The sequence below is a fragment of the Staurois parvus genome, unplaced genomic scaffold (assembly GCF_062004578.1).
Source record: "Staurois parvus isolate SC_StPar_1 unplaced genomic scaffold, SC_StPar_1.0 ptg000202l, whole genome shotgun sequence".
Classification (NCBI taxonomy): Eukaryota; Metazoa; Chordata; class Amphibia; order Anura; family Ranidae; genus Staurois; species Staurois parvus.
This window is the reverse complement of record NW_028317998.1, coordinates 6424881-6446124: the sequence shown is the minus strand read 5'-3', so window position 1 is coordinate 6446124 and position 21244 is coordinate 6424881.

Sequence of the window (21244 nt, the reverse complement as noted above, 5' to 3'; positions counted from 1 at the left end):
CCAAGTTTCCAGGCCTGTCAGAGGCAAAATTGAAGGAAGGTGTGTTCGTCGGACCAGACATTAGAAGGCTTATAGTTGATCAAGAGTTTGTCAATACCATGATGGATCCTCAAAAAGAAGGGTGGATTGCATTTAAAGAAGTTGTACAAAAATGTTTAGGCAATAACAAAGATCCTCACTTCAAAAAGATCGTCGGACGAATGCTGAAAGCATTTCAAGCTTTAGGTTGCCTGATGAGTTTGAAAGTGCATTTCCTCCAGTCCCACCTTGACTACTTTCTTGAAAATGTGGGAGCTGTGAGTGAGGAACAAGGTAAACGATTCCACCAAGACATTAAAAAGATGGAAAGGAGATACCAGGGAAAATGGAGCATTACAATGATGGCAGACTACTGTTGGATGCTTCAGAGAGACATTCCAGATGCTACTCACAAGCGTAAATGCACCAAGATGAGCCTCACAGGCAAAAAGAATCGAGTTTAGTGTGTAGGTGAGCTCATTTCAGTTCAAAAAAGGATTTTCATGAAAAAATTGTAATAAAACTTTAATTTTATAAGTCTATTTCCATTTATTTTGAGATATTGCCTTATTTAACATAGTTACCTAAATTGTCAGGAAACGTGATGTCCTATGACAAAATGGAGGTCATTTTCAGATTCAGCGCACCACAAAACATAAAGATTATGTGGAATAACCAAACAGCTCTTGAAAACATTTTTTTTGCAGACCTGTGTAATTAGTGGTCTTACTAAAAGAAAAGGACATTTACTGTACATTATATATAATATTCAATTACACAAAGCATATCATTTAAAGGTTAAATGTATATTGGTAATATTTTTAATTCACATGAGCATAAACATCTCAATAAGAGGATCACAATAAAAGGATTTATACACTAATTATGGCAAAAAGCTTGGATGAAAGAAATATTTTTCTTATTCTCAAAACCAAAGCAAACAAATCAAAAACTTAATTTTTAGTAACTTTTTTTACTGGTTGCTTTCAAAAGTGCATGATTCATCAATTTGTTAATATGTTAATATGTGTTAATAGCAATTGAAATGCTTCTTACATTTTATTACTGCTCAGTGAGTACAGGTGTCCGTCAGGTAGTTATCACTGCGATTAGTATTTTAATTTGTAAACAACAATTCCAAACTTGAGGAAAACTAGCAAGCATGTATAAATCCAATATATGGCAAAAGTGACTATAAAATATTTCTATTACTGCATTGTTAAGTATTTAACAAGAATATCAGCTTTGTCTTATTTTAATATTGTTAGTTTAAACTTAATATCTGCCAAGTATAATTTCTACAAATAATAAAAATAAAATTAAAATACAATTTCCATAGTTGTGCTGTACTAAAGTTTGGTATTTGTGCTTATATTCATCTAATTTGAATACCTTTAGGGGTTATTTCTTTGCCATTTCTAATTTTCCATGCTGACAGCTGTACCAATATTTTGTTTGTGTAAATTCTCAAGACAAATATCCAAGTCCATAAAATCAGTAAGCAAACCATATTTTAAATATAATTGGTTTTGCTGGTTTTTACAGTGAATGTTATCTGAGCAAGCGTTGACGTATCCTTTCTCATCTTTATTCAATATTTCTCCAAACAATGGTTCAGTATTATTTATGCATGTATTGTACATCCAAAAAGTGTGAATTGAATTCAGAAGTGTTATGCCTGACATAATTGAAGACAGCACAGATATACTCATGCTTCACATGAATTACTTTAGATATTTGGTCATCAAAAGCCAGTAAAATGAGCAGCATTCCCATTTGTAATTATTAATCAACTTTGTATGCTGATTAGCACTTGATTCATTAAACTTTACTAAAGAAAAAAAAACACATGTAATGTTGAGCAATAATTACATGAAGTGCCTAACCTGTATTAAAGTTTATTTCTTTTACAACAAGAATAGGCTTAAAATAAATGATGAGAGGCCCATTTGTTGAGGTATCAAGTACTGATACTATGTTTATACAGAAATTAAAAAAAAAACAATTCTACAGTTGAAAGAAAAAAGGAATGCTCCTTACTCCTTATAGAGACTCCAGTCAACAAACCAGGGTGCATAGTCAGGTATTCCCATAGCAAGACAGCCTCAAGATTGTGGCCACACTCAGAGTCATTATTGTTAATACCAGCTATCAACATTGGATGGGAGCCTTAAGAAGGGGGTAAATAAATGTGAATTCCTGTACAGTAATCATTGATGAGTGGGACCAAATCTGGACTTTACCTCCAAAAGCCCCAGCATAGTCCCTGCTCTAGAAACTAATTCCAAATTACTTACCACATAGAACCTCTAAGTCTGTACCACTGTGTGTGTGTTATTTTGAAGAAAGTTTATTTTTGTACTTTAGCATTGCCTTTAAACATTAAAGGATAAATTCACCTTTTGAATATGTTACATGTTCCACCCATATTTAAGGTGGAACCTGTAACATATTCTAGCTCCTGCCTCCTCTCCCCCTGATACTCCCTCCCTGTGACAGTGGGCAGGGGATCCTCTCTCCACATCCACTGTCATAATTTAAACACAGTGCAGCTGAGGGGTTCCGTCCACCTAGCCAAGTCATTCATTCAAAGAGTTCTGTGAATTAATAAACTACAAGTACCATTGGCTTCCATGGCTGGCAGTTTGTAGTTCTCAATGAACTACGAGGGTGCTGTTGATTCTTCCTGCTGTCTAGTAACTGTCTGCTGGTACAAACAGACAGCTGACTGTCTGCGAGAACCTGGCATTACACACGTGATCTGTTGATCGCGGGTGCAATACTTTACAGACTCCTGTGTAAAAAAATAATAAATGCCCTTTTTTTTACCTTCAAAAAAAGATGTGTGTTTTTATTATTATTATTATTTATTTAATTTTTTTTTATAAAAAGGGAACTTATTTTTTAACTTCCGAACAGGCTAGATACAAAATTGTTCCAGTAGTTATTGCATGATTGCGTTTTTCCATGCTATTAGAGATTGTGTTTTGAAGGTGTTATTTCTAAAATTACAAGCAGGAAAATATTGATTAATGATTAATTAGGCCTTGCAAACATCACTGCTGTTTGTTAATATACAATAAAATACTCAAAAAGATCATTTTGAAACACTGTCACAAAATCTGCTGTTGGTGTTACAAACAGCCCTTTTCTAAGGTCCACCTCAAATGGTAGATCTTAACATTATCCCTACTTCAGAGAAATACAGTACTTGAAAAAATTAAGCTTGTGCTTTAGAATGATGCACAGGCATCTGCCTTGCTTCTACAAGGCTGTTTTCTAACAGACAACATTGATTATACTGTTCTTTGAAAGCAGCTTTTTTTGTGATAACTTTTTCCAATAGTTTAGTCAAGATAGCTGATTATCTCATAGCACATCAGGCACAAAAATTTTGTCAAAATTATACATAAAAAATTGTATTAACTATTCATGAAAAAAAATTCCACCTGGTTAATGTGGTCCTACTATTTGAAAGTCTTTACTTAGAGTTTAAAGGATAAGTTCACCTTTTCTAATGCTACATGTTATACCCATATTCGGAGTGCTGCAGCTGCCCACCTTTGCAGCACTCTGATGAGGACGAGGCCATGCAGGCTTCCAACCGCCCAGCCATATCACTCATTTACAGTATTCTGTAAATGGGAAGCTACAACTACCGACATCCTTTGTAGCTGTCAGGTTGTGGTTTTCAATAAACTACCATGGGGCTGTTGAGCGCTGTAGTAGTTCATTGAAGCTTCCTGTCAGTGTGTAACTGACTACTTGTACAAGGTACGAGCAGACAGCTTACAAATAGAGTCTGCTAGAGCCATGCATAGCACCTACGATCTGCTGATTGTGGGTGCAATGCTTTACAGGCTCCAAATAAAAAAATAATAAATGCGCAATTTTACCTACAAAAAAGATGTGCATTTATTATTTTTTTTAAAGGTGAACTCATCCTTTAAAAAGTTTAGTTTAAATAACTGTTTTTGATAGATTTGCAGTTCTGCCTTGCAGCATTAGGGTCATCTGTTTGAATCCCAACTACGACACTGCCAGCAGAGCATCTGCATGTTCTCCCTGTGTTTTTGTGGGTTTCCTCTGGCACTCAGGTTTATACTCACACTTCAAAGACATGCTGGCAGGTTAATTGACTACTGTCTAAATTGCTCCTAATGCATCTATGTATATATGTAAGGTAGGTTCCTTAGATTGTAAGCTCCTTGAGGGTAGGGACTGATGTGAATATACAATAGCACACAATATACACTGCTAACAAAAATGAAAGGAACACTTTTTACTCAGAGTATATCATCAAGTCAATTAAGCTCCTGGGATATTGATCGGGTCAGGTAAGTAGCAAAAGGGGTTGTTAATCAGTTTCAGCTGCTTTGGTGTTAATGAACTTAACAACAGGTGCACTAGATGGGCAACAATGAGACAACCCCCAAAACAGGAATGGTTTTACAGGTGGAGGCCACTGACATTTGTTTCTCTTCTCCTAGATTGTAAGCTCGAAAGAGCAGGGCCCTCGAACCCCTCTTGTATTGTATTGCTACTGTATTGTCTCATGTTCTGTCCCCCTCGCTATTGTACAGCGCTGAGCAAACCCTTTGGCGCTATATAAATACTGTATAATAATAATAATATTAATACTCATCTTTTCTGACTGTTTTTCACTAGTTTTGCATTTGGCTAGGGTCAGTGTCACTACTGGTAGCATGAGGCAATACCTGGACCCTACAGAGGTTGCACAGGAAGTTAAACTCCTCCAGTATGGCACATCAATACATGCCATTGCTAGCAGGTTTGCTGTGTGTCCCAGCACAGTCTCAAGAGCATGGAGGAAATTCCAGGAGACAGGCAGTTACTCTGGGAGAGCTGGACAGGGCAGTAGAAGGTCCTTAACCCATCCGCAGGACCAGTATCTGCTCCTTTGTGCAAGGAGGAACAGGATAAGCACTGAAAGAGCCCTACAAAATTACCTTCAACAGGCCACTGGTGTGAATGTCTCTGACCAAACAATCAGAAACAGACTTCATGAGGGTGGCTTGAGGGCCTGACATCCTCTAGCGGGCCCTGTGCTCACTGCCCGGCACCATAGAGCTCAATTGGCATTTGCCATTGAATGCCAGAATTGGCAGGTCTGCCACTAGTGCCCTGTGATTTTCACAGATGAGAGTAGGTTCATGCTGAACACATTTGACAGATGTGAAAGGGTCTGGAGAAGCCATGGAGAATGTTATAGTGCCTGTAACATCGTTCAGCATGACTGTTTTGGTGGTGGGTCAGTGATGGTCTGGGGAGGCATATCAATGGAGGGATGCACAGACTTCTACAGGCTAGACCAGCAATGGGCAAAATACGGCCCGACGGACCTTTTAATCCGGCCCGCGGAGCTAGGCTCCCGCTAGGCTCCTCTCACAGTCCGCCCTGAAGACCGGTGTAGCATGAAAATCTGTCTCCTATGAGGATCTGTCCCCCTCGACGTATCTGCGCATGTGCCGGAGATCGCCGATCGGCTGCTAATGCCTGAAACTGGCACATGCGCAGATACGTCGAGGGGGACAGATCCTCATAGGAGACAGATTTTCATGCTACACCAGAACGGCGCGGGAAGACGGCGAGAGGAACGCGCGGAGCAAAGGTAAGTGAATTGACACAGGGGGGACTTTGGGACTTAATATGGGGGATGAATTAATATGGGGAATGAATTACTATAGGGGGGATGAATTACTATAGGGGGGATGAATTACTATAGGGGGGATGAATTACTATATGGGGGATGAATTACTATAGGGGATGAATTACTATATGGGGGATGAATTACTATGGGGGGGATGAATTACTATATGGGGGATGAATTACTATAGGGGGGATGAATTACTATGGGGGATGAATTAATATGGGGGATGAATTACTATAGGGGATGAATTACTATATGGGGGATGAATTACTATAGGGGGGATGAATTACTATATGGGGGATGAATTACTATATGGGGGATGAATTACTATAGGGGATGAATTACCATATGGGGGATGAATTACTATATGGGGGATGAATTACTATGGGGGATGAATTACTATATGGGGGATGAATTAATATGGGGGATGAATTACTATAGGGGGGATGAATTACTATATGGGGGATGAATTACTATGGGGGATGAATTACTATATGGGGGATGAATTACTATAGGGGGGATGAATTACTATATGGGGGATGAAGTACTATAGGGGGAATGAATTACTATGGGGGGTGAATTACTATAGGGGATGAATTACTATATGGGGGATGAATTACTATATGGGGGATGAATTACTATGGGGGATGAATTACTATAGGGGGGATGAAATACTATATGGGGGATGAATTACTATGGGGGGGATGAATTACTATATGGGGGATGAATTACTATATGGGGGATGAATTACTATATGGTGGATGAATTACTATATGGGGGATGAATTACTATATGGGGGATGAATTACTATATGGGGGATTAATTACTATGGGGGATGAATTACTATATGGGGGATGAATTACTATATGGGGGATGAATTACTATGGGGGATGAATTACTATGGGGGATGAATTACTATATGGGGGATGAATTACTATATGGGGGATTAATTACTATGGGGGATGAATTACTATATGGGGGATGAATTACTATATGGGGGATTAATTACTATGGGGGATGAATTACTATATGGGGGATGAATTACTATATGGGGGATGAATTACTATGGGGGATGAATTACTATATGGGGGATGAATTACTATATGAGGGATGAATTACTATATGGGGGATTAATTACTATGCTTACTATGGGGGAGTATTACTATACTTACTATGGATGATACATACACATCATTCATCTACTCTTGGTCCGGCCCCCGGGTCCAATATATGAACCCATTGCGGCCCTCAAGTCAAAAAGTTTGCCCACCCCTGGGCTAGACAATGGCACCCTGAATTCCATTAGGTATCGGGATGAAATCCTTGGACCCATTGTCAGACCCTACAGTGGTGCAGTGGGTCCTGGGTTCCCCCTGGTGCACAACAATGTCCGGCCTCATGTGGTGAGAGTATGCAGGCAGTTCCTGAAGGATGAAGGAATTGATACCATTGAATTGCCCCCACTCTCGCCTGACCTAAATCCAATAGAACACCTCTGGGATATTATGTTTCTATCCATCTGACGCTGCCAGGTTGCACCTCAGACTGTCCAGGAGCTCAGTGATTCCCTGGTCCATATCTGGGAGGAAATAACCCAGGACACCATTTGTTGTCTCATTAGGAGCATGCCCCAATATTGTCAGGCATACAAACACATGGGACCATACAAACTACTGAGTACCATTTTGAGTTGCTGCAATTAAATTTCAGCAAAATAGACTAGTCTGCTGCATTATTTTTTCACTTTGATTTTCAGGGTGTCTTTGAATTCAGTCCTCTGTAGGTTAATAATTTTCATTTCCATCAAACAATGGGGCATCCATATGTTTCTAACACATTACCCAGTCCATATCAGTATAGATGTCCAGCATGATATGTTCCCCCATTGAGATCTGATGTGTTTTCAAAGTGTTCCTTTATTTTTTTTTTTGAGCAGTGTATATCGTCTTATGCATAGAATGGTGTTTATCCATCCCTAAATGTTACCAAATAGACAAATAGCAAAACGAAAGCCCAAGGACTTTCATGAGAAATGTCATACAGAAGTAAGATAGTACAAGGTATACATTTTATTACATAAATACAAAATATGTAAAAAAAAATACATTAAAACAAATACATAGAATGTACATCAATATCATAGCAATTGGAGTACTTACATCATATATTGGTTTACAAAGATACTTATCATATCAACAATAACAGGATGAATACAGGTGGCTGGATTATGTCATGAATATTATTAATGTGTTTAGTGAAACTTAGTTCACTTCATCAGGAGAAACTTTAACTGACTAGATATAAAGATGCCATGTCATTAAAAATCACTCAGCAAACACAATATCAAATATTATATCCATTCCCCATACATTTATTATTTGTTGACACTTTTCAAAGATTGGGCTATACTCACAAACCAAATTGCAAGGATAGGAGTTAAATCACAGTTAATAGATGCATGAAGGCAACCATCATGTGTCTTTCCCAGGAGCTGTGGAAAGGGCTAAAGGCAACATGCCAGGACAATCACAAGGGGCTAGCAGAGGAAGGTTAACCTCCAAAGTAGCAGATGACATAAAAAAATTATAAGTATAATGCTGTACATTCTTATACAGTAGCACAGTGAACATCATAAAAACCCATAAAGCCTGAAAACTAGAACAGAGATACAAGTATACCAGTGACCATTGCTCAAAGATAAAGCCAATTATCAGACACAGCTCCAACATAAATAGCAATAATGTTGTAAGACTGGAAAAGCCCAAAAAGAAAAATGTGTACTCAAGTGAAGTTTTGAAGTCAGAATATTTTCCCAAAGCGCCCAAGGCACATTCTGTAAATGAAAGAAAAATCACCCATGAACAATTCAAGAAGAACATACTAAATAACAAACACTCATGAGCAGGGGTGGACTGACAACTCATGGGGCCCCCGGGGCAATAGGGGATCATGGGGCCCCTGTGTCCTTTCCAAATGCAAAAAATCCTATGAAAATGGTACCAGGAGCATCTCATGGGGCCCCCTACTGACCTCGGGCCCTCGGGCAGTGCCCGGGTTTCCAAATGGTCAGTCCACCCCTGCTCATGAATAGAGAAAAATATCAAAAAGAAAATACAAAGAAGAGAAGAAAGCAACATAACATAAGCAGGGTGAAAATATGGAACCCCAAAAGAAATGGTGACTACTTACAAGTACTGTACCATGGAACGTCCAGACAACAATTCCCCCAAATGCAACCATACACCAGGATGAAAGAGACCTCACCTCCATGGAACTAAATAAATTGACCCAGGGGGAGGAGCAGCTTCTGCCTATCCAGCATCATGCTGTGGACACCAAACCAGGGGCTATTGATATTTTTTGCTAACTGATTTTCATTTACATGGTTTCTTTATAGATATTCAGTCAATTAACGTTTCTCCTGATGAAGTGAACTAAGATTCACAAAACACATTGAGAAGATTCATGACATAATCCAGCCTTTTGTATTCATCATGTTATTGTCGATATGCTAAGTATCTTTGTAAACCAATATATGACAAAAGTACTCTGATTGCTCTGATATTGAGGTACATTCTATGCATTTTTTAGAATGCATTTCTACAATATTTTGTATTTATGTAAGAAAATATATAACTCTTGTATTTCTGTATGGCATTTGTCAAGGAAGTACCATAGGCTTTGTTTTTGATTTTGGTTTTTGAGAAAAATATATATATAATGTACTAATCAGTGGAGTGGTAGACTCCATTGAGTGAGCATGTGTATTGGGTGGCTGTCTCGCATTCATAATGACTGAGCGAGTAAAGCAATGAATCTACATCTAATTTTGCTTCAAGCTTGAACATTCCTCCCCGAACTAATGATTCAGAAGGCTTTTGGGTACACTACAATGAGTGCATCACAAGAAAAGTGTTGCACAAATGCTTCACAGATGGTTGAGAATCTGTTGAAAATGATCCATGGGCTGGAAGGCCTGTGACAAAACTAAAAGCACCTTTGAAAGGGAAGAGATTTCAAACCGTCAATGAGATTCAGGAAAATTTGACAAGGCAGCTGATACCAATTCAAACAAAGGATTTTGCAGAGTATTGTGAACAGTGGAAGAGGCACTGGGAGAACTGTATGAGGTCCCAAGGTGCCTATTTTGAAGGAACTAAGGCCTCATTGTCCTATGTGCAATGTTTCTTGTAGCTTATATCTTTTTCAAGAAATGTATCTATTTTTCATACTTTCCAGATGGACTGCATATGTCAAGCACTGCATAAATTGTAACCACCTTCCAAATACCTGTAATAATAAATAAATTATAGCTAAAAAGATCAAAAGGAAATCCAATATTGGCACTCTGTTGACTACGTTTAAGCATTTATTTATAAAAATACTATATATAAAAAGAGAGAGCTGATTTATATGTATAACTATCACCTAACAATCTTGCATAAAGTCTTATTTTTGCATAAAAAACAATCTTACAATGGTAAATAATGCATATACACACCCCATGGCACATCTGTTCTGTTGCCTCGTTCCTTGTTGGTCAAAATTAGACTATTAGAAAAAATTGAAAACGTGTATACAAGTCCTGGAAAATCCCTGGCGACAACCGTACAGAGAAACTGTTACTATCAGGTTAGCATTCAAGACTATGTAACCAGGTGGCTTAATGAACAATGAAACAGGCAGGAATATTAGATGTGAATTGATGTTAATGAACAAAAGGCTGCAAGTAAACATCTGCTGTGGGCAACTGGGCAAATTATATGGTGCCAACATCCACATGCAGAGGCAAGAGCAGGTTTGTGATAGCACCTATTCCACTTAAGAAGGAACCCCTGGAAACTCTAAGCAGCCCCAAAAGAAACAACTATAAAACAATCCATAATAAAGTGTAGGTTTCTCATCCAGGGTGAATACCACTCCCAGAAGGTTGCAAAACAAGCAGAGCACCCCATGGTCAGGTTTAATGTTCCCTCAGGAAACCCACTGCCAAGTGTCAGTGCAAAGAAGATGCCATGGTTCAGTACATTACAGGCATCACAATTCTGTATATTGGTAAACCTGATGCCAGGCTACTTAGCAATACAAAGAGGTCCCCCTCTAGGGGTTGTCTCATCATCAGAACCAAGTATCCAACAGAACTCCAAGCCCCTTTAAAGCCATGTAAAAACATATATTAGTATATGCACATTTCCCAATGGCATAATTTTTTTCATCAAGCACCGGAAAATAACTGTGCCAGAAAAAATTGTTTGCTCTTACCTTTCTCTTGGACATAACATTGCATCTTTTAATTACTAAGCACATTATATCAGCCCTGCCTACTTCATATCTGATAGATTACAAAGAATACAGACATCTTCTCATCTTCTTCCTGGTCCTCACCCCCTTAACAATTCTTTAAGCACAAGCAGAGAGCAGAGCTCATCAGATTTCCGGAAGAATGAATAGGCATTTATTAATTTTTGAACAGGTATAACAAAACATTTTTATTAATATATTTAGTAGACCAAAAAAATCTAGACCAAAACAGGTCTAAATAAAAAATAAGTTCCTTTTTAGGGTTTAAATACACTTTAAGGCACCAATAACCCCACAGGGGTTGTCTAAAGCATGAGCGTCACAGAACATCTTCTAGAGGGCCGGCAAAGTTCAAAGAGATTTCAAGCATTCATTAGAGAATGACTGCATCCAGTAACATTATTAGAGATTAAATGGAATCACCAGTCTCTTGGCACACTTTGGAATCACTGTAAGAAAACAGAAATTAAGCTGAAGATTAGAGACAGCAGGTCAGAAAAGATTCTCTGCAGTAAAAACACTAGGACTAGAAACATGGTCAGTGCAGTATAGCAGTCTAAGAGAAAGAGGAAGAGGAAAAGGAAGAGGGAGAGGAAGAGAAAAGCTCAGACAGAGTTGATAGATGGTTTAGAATGGATAATCACAGATAAAATTGATAGCTTATCATTGTTGTCTCAGGTGATATTGGTGGCTTGAGCTGGTTTGTCTATCTTATTGACAAAAGACTATAAGATATTTCTACAATTAATAAAAATATTAAACATACATTAGGGACAGATTACAGATATAGCCCCATGCAAAAAAAGGTATAGCAACTGAAGGAGTCTAAATGTTGCAGCCACAGAAATCAACTTATAACTTATAGGAAAAGAATGCAGGTTGGGATGCTTAGGAATAATCTTGTGTTTCTGCATTGTGTCTACACATTGGCAGTAGTTTGAGGGACAGGAGAGTATAGTACCTCTTCTAGAATCTTAGGAAACCTGTACTGTGTTGTCATTACTGACCTCTCTTACACTCTGCCTATCATTATGGTCCAAAGGCTTTAGCATGTAATGTGTCACTGACCCAGAACAAGCATGCAGATTTTGTGCTCTGACTTGTCTCTGATTTTACTTACAAACTTGTTCTGTGTCAGCAGCACAAAAAATATTCAAGCCAGAGAACACCAGGCATCTTTCATTTTGTTTAAAGCCAGCAGTGCCAGCATCTCTACTTATCAACATACAAATGTGGTTTAAATTGTTCTAAAATCAATAAAAACTTTGTATTGGCACCTGAGATGAGGTTGGGGGTCAGAAATTGCTAGGAAAAAAGAGCTGAGACTAGAATATAAGAACACTATGATGAAGTGGACTGAGGATTTAAGGAGTAAAATGCAATGACTGGATACTGCATGAAGGGTTTCTATTGGTATTAAAATGCTGGGGAATAGCAATAGGAGACCACAAATGTAGGGCTTAGTGAAAGTTTAAAATCATGTAATCAACTAGAGTGTAGGCAGACCAAAAATAATCTGACAGACCTCTCTAGAGACTCTAACAAACATTGTCTGGAATAGTCATCAATCAAACCTTGGTTATATTCCCCTTCACCTTGTAACACAAAACACAACTTCTTCAACATTTATGTTAACCCCAGAGCAAAAAACACAAAAGAAACAAGAAAAAAAGACTAGTAGGCTCACACAGTTTCACAAAACAATTGGACCCTAGCATAATGTCTGGAGAACTATGCAGTAATCATGGGTAATTCATGTGCTATAATTAGACTGGTAATTTTCAGTGAGACACACACCTTAGGGTCAATTGAGACATTATTTAATATTTCCAGATATACAGCATTACAGTCCAAATATACTACAGTCACAGCAACTCCCCTGCGCAAGCTTCTTCCACGAACAACATCAAAACATCAGAGTTAGAATTGCTTGCATAAATGGATGTCCAATGTTCTTTTTAACCCCTTCCCACCAATTATACACATATATGTAGCTTTACTGAAGTGGGTCCTTTTTCCATGGGGCTGCATATATGAGAGCATGTGTTTGTGTTGGGGGCATGCTGCACAGCACTCTCCCAGAACAGAGATCAGGCTCTCACCAAGACCCTCCTACACTAACAATTGGAACTAGGAGGCCCAGTTCTCAATCACCTTATCACTTTGATAGTCTCTGACTGTCTATCAGAATGATCAGTCACTGTACAGCCTGCCCCGTGTGTGTTTTCTCCTTGCTAGAGGAGAAAGATGTAAACAAAGAAAAGTATGTGTAAAACAAATAAAGAAAAAGATAGTCTAGGTCAGTTTCAGGATTTGAGTGAGAGTTGAGGTAATGGTCAAAGGTCAAGGTCAGAATCAAAGGTTAGTATCAAAGGTTGGGATCAAAGATTAGGGCAAGCATATGTAAGGCAGGATTTAAAAAAAGCATTTACAAAGTAGTATTAGTGTCAGCGTATTTTAGGTAGATGAAAAAAAAACAAAACAAAATGTGTCCCATTGTTTCTGGGCCCTATGATGGGTACAAACAACAAATAACATACACATGTGCATATCACTGCAATCATCAGGTGCATGGGAATTTATTTTGGGCTGTTCTTTTGTGATAGGTTATGGTAAGAGCACGATACTGCATATACAGCTACATTTAAAAATATATATATATTTTTTAATTCCAATAATTTTGTTGAGGTTTAAAGAAGTTGTACATACTGTAAGGTATAATATACAGAAGAGACCAAAAAGAAAAGAAAATCATGCTCGAGTCTTACAGTTGAATGCATGGTGCTTTCAACAAGTTACCATGCTGGATGAAAATGCTGAAACAAGGAGCTTTGCAAAACATATACTAAACATCTGCACTGTAAGTTTAACAGGGAATCAAAAGGACCAACCAGTTTCTGATACTGGTTGAAGGATTAGGTTAGGGTGAGGAAAGCATTTATGACTGTAGAGTATCAATGTGTAACAGTGAAGGCTATAGGTGAGACTAACAAATTAAGGCACAATTCCATTAATCAACCCTTGTATAGCTGGTGAGAGGTCCAAAGTTGCCAGGAGGAATGAAATTAAGACAAGACATTGTTTTTCAAAGCAAATAGGCATTCACGTGAGCAATTGTGGTTCAGATCTCTAGATGTATGGAACAGATTGGGTATGTCCATCAATCTCCAATGTTTTGTAAGGTTAAGTTTGGCAGAAAGGAGAATACGTATGATGAGCATTCTGACTAATTTCATGACAGTTATAAAAAACCTTTTTGTGTCAGTAAAATGTGCAAAGTCCAAAATAAGTCCAAATAAATTATTCCTCCGTGTTCAACTTCAACATCCCCATGTGTCCAAATAAGTTGTATACCTCAAAAACAAAAAATTAAAAAAGTGTATTCCCTTAAATATAATCAATAGGTATATACTTCCAAATAAGTTTATTAAAATGTATGCAAAAAAAGATTCAAACCGTGAGCAACACGTGAATCGTGAAATCACTCTATGTACACTCCATATACATATGTGATCACTCTGTGTACACTCCTAAATGAAATTGTGAACACTCCGTGAACACTTCTAGGTAACTGAAATGCACTAAATAAAGTAATAGCAAGCCTTTAGAGTACACTCTGGACTCTCACTCCAGTGTTGCTGTTACTTCCTGGACTCTCACTCCAGTATATCACAGATCTCCAGAATAGGATTCCAATCCTTTGATAAATATCTCCTCACATTTCCATCATCCTCATAGGTAGAGAGAAAGAAGCCCACATAGTGTAGTATTTCAAGTGTGTATAAACATTGATTGCAGTGCTCATCAATCAGCAGCAGGTTCCCATGTCCCAGCCTAGAGCAGCTTCCTGGCACGCTGCAATGACGATTCCAACAACAAAGATGGCCGCTCCGCCACTTCCGGTTTGTGTATTTCGTCAGACGTCACGGCACGTACTCTAAAGTCTTGCTATTACTTTATTTAGGGTAATTGTATGCATTTCAGTTACCTAGATGCTTTCACAGAGTTTTCACAATTTATTTAGTGTACACAGAGTGATCACATATGTATATGGAGTGTACACAGAGTGATTTCACGATTCACGTGTTGCTCACGGTTTGAATCTTTTTTTGCACACATTTTGATAAATTTATTTGTGAAGTATATACCTATTAATTATATTGAAGTATATACCTATTGATTATATTTGAGGTAATACACTCTTTTAGTTTTTTGTTTTTTGAGGAATACAACTTATTTGAACACATGGGGACGTTGAAGTTGAACACGGAGGAATAATTTATTTGGACTTATTTTGGACTTTGCACATTTTACTGACACAAAAAGGTTTTTTATAATTTGACTTTCAAGGGTAAAAGTGGGACTTTTTGGAGTGTCACACAGGGTTGTATTATTTATTTTATTAATTCTTGGATACCGAATCTATATTATGATTTCAGGACAGTGTCTATGTTAATATGAAGAAGTTTGATTTCTACAGAGGGGGCTATAGGTATCAGAGTAAATTCTGAGATCACTTTAAAGACTTGGCTCCAGTTATGATCTGACTGACTGGCAGTACCACAGGATACGTATTAGGGAGCATGTCCTTCTGCACTTCCATGAACATTCTGATAAAGTGCCCGGACTCATCTTTGAAAGGAGTAAAGTACCAACATTGTAGAATGTTTTGAAACATTTCCCAGTTATCTGTACACCACATGGATTTATAGGTTGCCTGATTGCTGCTCATCAGGAAAAATCCAGAAAAGTTAGGCCTAAGTCATCTCCCCACTTTACAATTGTATTTGATTTTAACAAATTTATGTGAGTTGTTTACTGTAGTATAAAAGAGGGAAATACACCTTTTTAAAGGTGGAGCTGTATCATAAAATTTAGATTTTGTGGTATCTAAATTAGTTGTCAGGGGGATTTTCTGAATTTTATAGAGGTGTGCTCGTTGTTATTGTTATTATGTTATGCCCCGTAAATGGTTCTTGCAGATGTTGAATGCCTATAAGGGACTAGGAGGAAAGGTTTAGGCATGGACTGCATAATTCTAGATAATTTAGTGTGGATGTGGAATGAAGGAGACTATGTTGGGATGTAATTTATTTATTTTACTATTTTGGGACAGTTTTCCTTAGATAATAAAAAAAATCAAAAGATATCCTTTACTATATACCACCAAAATGAAAGCCCAATTTGTCCTGAAAAAACAAGGCATAATCCATCTAGATAAACAAAGCAGTTGGGATTATATGTACTGTATAGTTTTATTAACACTAGAGATGAGCGAATCGAAGTATCCGAAGTGGAATTCGAGTCGAATATCGGAAAAATTTCGATTCGTGCCGAATCCGAAAAATAGCCTAATTCGGACGCGCGAATCAAAATTTTTCAGAAAATGGCGGCTGACATGTGCGGCGACGGAGCGGGGATGTCTGGGAAGGCGCGCAGACAAGGCGCGCTGACCCATAATGCATTCCTCAACTACATGTGATCGCATCAGCCAATCAGCAGCCAGCCAGCCAGCACTGTGTAATGGTCGAGCTATAAATAGCGGCCATTTTGGAATTCTTCATTTGCCTACAGTCATTGAGCAGAGGCAGACCGCTCTGTACTAGGGACAGGGACAGAGTTAGGGCCACAGAAACGATAATTGGGGACAGAGAAAAGTTACTTAGGGACAGAGAACCATTACTCAGGGACACAGACTTGTTAATGAGGGCCACAGAATCGTTATTTAGGGACAAAGAAACGCTAGTTAGGGCCACAGAATTCATACTCAGGGACAGACAGAATTGTTACTCAGTGCCAGAGAATTGTTACTTAGGGCCACAGAAACGTTATTAGGGCCACAGAATTTTTACTCAGGGACAGACAGAATTGTTACTGAGTGCCAGAGAATTGTTACTCAGGGACAGACAGAATTGTTACTGAGTGCCAGAGAATTGTTACTTAGGGCCACAGAAACTTTACTTAGGGCCAGAGAATTTTTACTCAGGGACAGACAGAATTGTTACTGAGTGCCAGAGAATTGTTACTCAGGGACAGACAGAATTGTTACTGAGTGCCAGAGAATTGTTACTCAGGGCCCCAGAAACTTTACTTAGGGCCACAGAATTTTTACTCAGGGACAGACAGAATTGTTACTGAGTGCCAGAGAATTGTTACTCAGGAATTCTGAAGGACCCTCTGCACACTGGTATATACCCTTTCAAGCAAACTATGCAATAAATAGGGATATTTGGTTCACACATATTGCAATACATGCTTAAGCTGGCCAACTGCGTCAAAGTAATCCCTCTATGGCCAGTCCTACTCTGCCCTGCCTACGCAAGTGCTACTGTGGACACAATGCTAGCATAGGGGAAAAGACACAATGGGGACACAATGTTACTTAGGGCCACAGAAACTTTACTTAGGGCCACAGAATTGTTACTCGCACAGACACAGAATTGTTACTCGCACAGACACAGAATTGTTACTGAAGGCCACAGAACTGTTACTTAGGGCCACAGAATTGTTACTCGCACAGACACAGAATTGTTACTCGCACAGACACAGAACTGTTACTGAGGGCCACAGAACTGTTACTTAGGGCCACAGAATTGTTACTCGCACAGACACAGAATTGTTACTCAGGGCCACAGAACTGTTACTTAGGGACAAGAAACGCTAGTTAGGGCCACAGAATTCATACTCAGGGACAGACAGAATTGTTACGGAGTGCCAGAGAATTGTTACTCAGGGCCACAGAAACTTTACTTAGGGCCACAGAATTTTTACTCAGGGACAGACAGAATTGTTACTGAGTGCCAGAGAATTGTTACTCAGGGACAGACAGAATTGTTACGGAGTGCCAGAGAATTGTTACTCAGGGCCCCAGAAACTTTACTTAGGGCCACAGAATTTTTACTCAGGGACAGACAGAATTGTTACTGAGTGCCAGAGAATTGTTACTCAGGGACAAACAGAATTGTTACTGAGTGCCAGAGAATTGTTACTTAGGGCCACAGAAACTTTACTTAGGGCCACAGAATTGTTACTCGCACAGACACAGAATTGTTACTCGCACAGACACAGAACTGTTACTGAGGGCCACAGAAACTTTACTTAGGGCCACAGAATTGTTACTCGCACAGACACAGAATTGTTACTCGCACAGACACAGAACTGTTACTGAGGGCCACAGAACTGTTACTTAGGGCCACAGAATTGTTACTCGCACAGACACAGAATTGTTACTCAGGGCCACAGAACTGTTACTTAGGGACAAAGAAACGCTAGTTAGGGCCACAGAATTCATACTCAGGGACAGACAGAATTGTTACGGAGTGCCAGAGAATTGTTACTCAGGGACAGACAGAATTGTTACGGAGTGCCAGAGAATTGTTACTCAGGGCCACAGAAACTTTAGTTAGGGCCACAGAATTTTTACTCAGGGACAGACAGAATTGTTACTGAGTGCCAGAGAATTGTTACTCAGGAATTCTGAAGGACCCTCTGCACACTGGTATATACCCTTTCAAGCAAACTATGCAATAAATAGGGATATTTGGTTCACACATATTGCAATACATGCTTAAGCTGGCCAACTGCGTCAAAGTAATCCCTCTATGGCCAGTCCTACTCTGCCCTGCCTACGCAAGTGCTACTGTGGACACAATGCTAGCATAGGGGAAAAGACACAATGGGGAGAGCTACAAGGTTCAGGTCTGGCTACTGACCCAACAATACAACAAACAAGAGATCCCTGTGCTCAAATCCATACAGCTAGTGCATGCATTTATCCATCAGGTGCTAAAGGGGTGTAACCACATTAACTCTAGAAATTCTGAAGGACCCTCTGCACACTGGTATATACCCTTTCAAGCAAACTATGCAATAAATAGGGATATTTGGTTCACACATATTGCAATACATGCTTAAGCTGGCCAACTGCGTCAAAGTAATCCCTCTATGGCCAGTCCTACTCTGCCCTGCCTACGCAAGTGCTACTGTGGACACAATGCTAGCATAGGGGAAAAGACACAATGGGGAGAGCTACAAGGTTCAGGTCTGGCTACTGACCCAACAATACAACAAACAAGAGATCCCTGTGCTCAAATCCATACAGCTAGTGCATGCATTTATCCATCAGGTGCTAAAGGGGTGTAACCACATTAACTCTAGAAATTCTGAAGGACCCTCTGCACACTGGTATATACCCTTTCAAGCAAACTATGCAATAAATAGGGATATTTGGTTCACACATATTGCAATACATGCTTAAGCTGGCCAACTGCGTCAAAGTAATCCCTCTATGGCCAGTCCTACTCTGCCCTGCCTACGCAAGTGCTACTGTGGACACAATGCTAGCATAGGGGAAAAGACACAATGGGGAGAGCTACAAGGTTCAGGTCTGGCTACTGACCCAACAATACAACAAACAAGAGATCCCTGTGCTCAAATCCATACAGCTAGTGCATGCATTTATCCATTGTTACTCAGGGACACATAATCGTTGAATTAAAGAGTATGTCAGACAACATGCAGAGGAGTGGCAGAGGAGGCAATTTTTTAGGAGCGAGCAGACGTGGCAGCAGAGGAAGGGGTCGAGGCAGCACTATTCGCAGCCAGAGGCCAGTGCTCCCGGTGTCATCCAGCGGTCGTGTCTCCACCGACAACCCTGCCGTCATTGATTGGTTGGCTCGGTCGTCTTCCTCTTCCCAGGTCACCTCTGACACCTACAGCCAACGGTCGGTGGGTACGTCAGACACAATCGTTAGTTGGCATGGCCCGGGAGCAAGCCCACTGAAATCACATGTCCTCTACCTGCCCCTGTCCTTTGCTGTTCTCTCACCAAGCGAAGTATCGCATGCTGTGGGCTCAGCCCCACTGTACAGTGAGGAAGAGCTAACAGAGGGCGGTCAGGAATGGGGGGAGACATCGGCCTTTTCAGCAGCCAGTCGAAGAAGTACTGGCGAGGAGAGTGACATAGGGTGCTGGCAGATTACGGACCTCCGATAGCTGCTGCCAGGCCCCTAATCTGCCATGGGCCCCTATATACCGCCTCCTCATGCTGCTGCCAAGTCCAGAGTCTCTCATGGGTCCCTGTACGGCCTCCCATTGCTGCTGTCTCCATCGCCACACTCTGCCATGTGCCACTTTCAGGTCTCCTCGCACACTGCTGGTGTGTAGAATTTTTTGACATAGGGTGCTGGCAGATTATGGGCCTCCTATAGCTGCTGCCAGGCCCCTAATCTGCCATGGGCCCCTATATACCGCCTCCTCATGCTGCTGCCAAGTCCAGAGTCTCTCATGGGTCCCATGTACGGCCTCCCATTGCTGCTGTCTCCATCGCCACACTCTGCCATGTGCCACTTTCAGGTCTCCTCACACACTGCTGGTGTGTAGAATTTTTTGACATAGGGTGCTGGCAGATTATGGGCCTCCTATAGCTGCTGCCAGGCCCCTAATCTGCCATGGGCCCCTATATACCGCCTCCTCATGCTGCTGCCAAGTCCAGAGTCTCTCATGGGTCCCTGTACGGCCTCCCATTGCTGCTGTCTCCATCGCCACACTCTGCCATGTGCCACTTTCAGGTCTCCTCACACACTGCTGGTGTGTAGAATTTTTTGACATAGGGTGCTGGCAGATTACGGGCCTCCTATAGCTGCTGCCAGGCCCCTAATCTGCCATAGGCCCCTATATACCGCCTCCTCATGCTGCTGCCAGGTCCAGAGTCTCTCATGGGTCCCTGTACGGCCTCCCATTGCTGCTGTCTCCATCGCCACACTCTGCCATGTGCCACTTTCAGGTCTCCTCACACACTGCTGGTGTGTAGAATTTTTTGACATAGGGTGCTGGCAGATTACGGGCCTCCCATAGCTGCTGCCAGGCCCCTAATCTGCCATAGGCCCCTATATACCGCCTCCTCATGCTGCTGCCAGGTCCAGAGTTTCTCATGGGTCCCTGTACGGCCTCCCATTGCTGCTGTCTCCATCGCCACACTCTGCCATGTGCCACTTTCAGGTCTCCTCACACTGCTGGTGTGTAGAATTTTTTGACATAGGGTGCTGGCAGATTACGGGCCTCCCATAGCTGCTGCCAGGCCCCTAATCTGCCATAGGCCCCTATATACCGCCTCCTCATGCTGCTGCCAGGTCCAGAGTCTCTCATGGGTCCCTGTACGGCCTCCCATTGCTGCTGTCTCCATCGCCACACTCTGCCATGTGCCACTTTCAGGTCTCCTCACACTGCTGGTGTGTAGAATTTTTTGACATAGGG